Here is a 617-nt window from a genome sequence, read left to right on the forward strand (position 1 = left end):
AAAATAGTTCTAACTCCAAAATCACAACTCAACAAATTTCAGTTTGACTTCACAACATTCATCATTATATATGTATATCAGTCAATCACAATATAATCCAATATTTTGGTTTGCACTACTCACAATGCATCATTCAGTCTTATCAATCACAAATAAAGATCAAACAAGTGGCACATTCAAGTGATATCACAATTTCTTTCAAGTAGCAAGAACACTCCAGTACATATCATTCACACAGTAACAATGAACATAATATTCATAAAATCAGACGGCATGCAATCTTGATATAAATAAATTCACGGCAATTCTATAGGTTTCTAAATTATATTTTAGTCCTCACTGTTACCATTCACATTTTATTAATTAATTATTATTACTCGATAGGACTTAACTGTACGTAGTAAGCCCCGAGTGAACATTTGGGAATTTCAGCATTCCCGTTCATCTGACGTTATTTTATACTCATAAAATCGAACCTCATCTCACCCATTACCTCGACTGAAGATTTCGTCCAATGAATCTGATCTGCTAACGGGTCGTTTATTTGTCGGTCATCGTCTCTAATAGTCCGCGAGAGAATTATAGCCACACAACCACCAAATACAAATAAATTACTT

This window comes from Cicer arietinum, chromosome 4 (assembly GCF_000331145.2).
Source record: "Cicer arietinum cultivar CDC Frontier isolate Library 1 chromosome 4, Cicar.CDCFrontier_v2.0, whole genome shotgun sequence".
Taxonomy (NCBI): Eukaryota; Viridiplantae; Streptophyta; class Magnoliopsida; order Fabales; family Fabaceae; genus Cicer; species Cicer arietinum.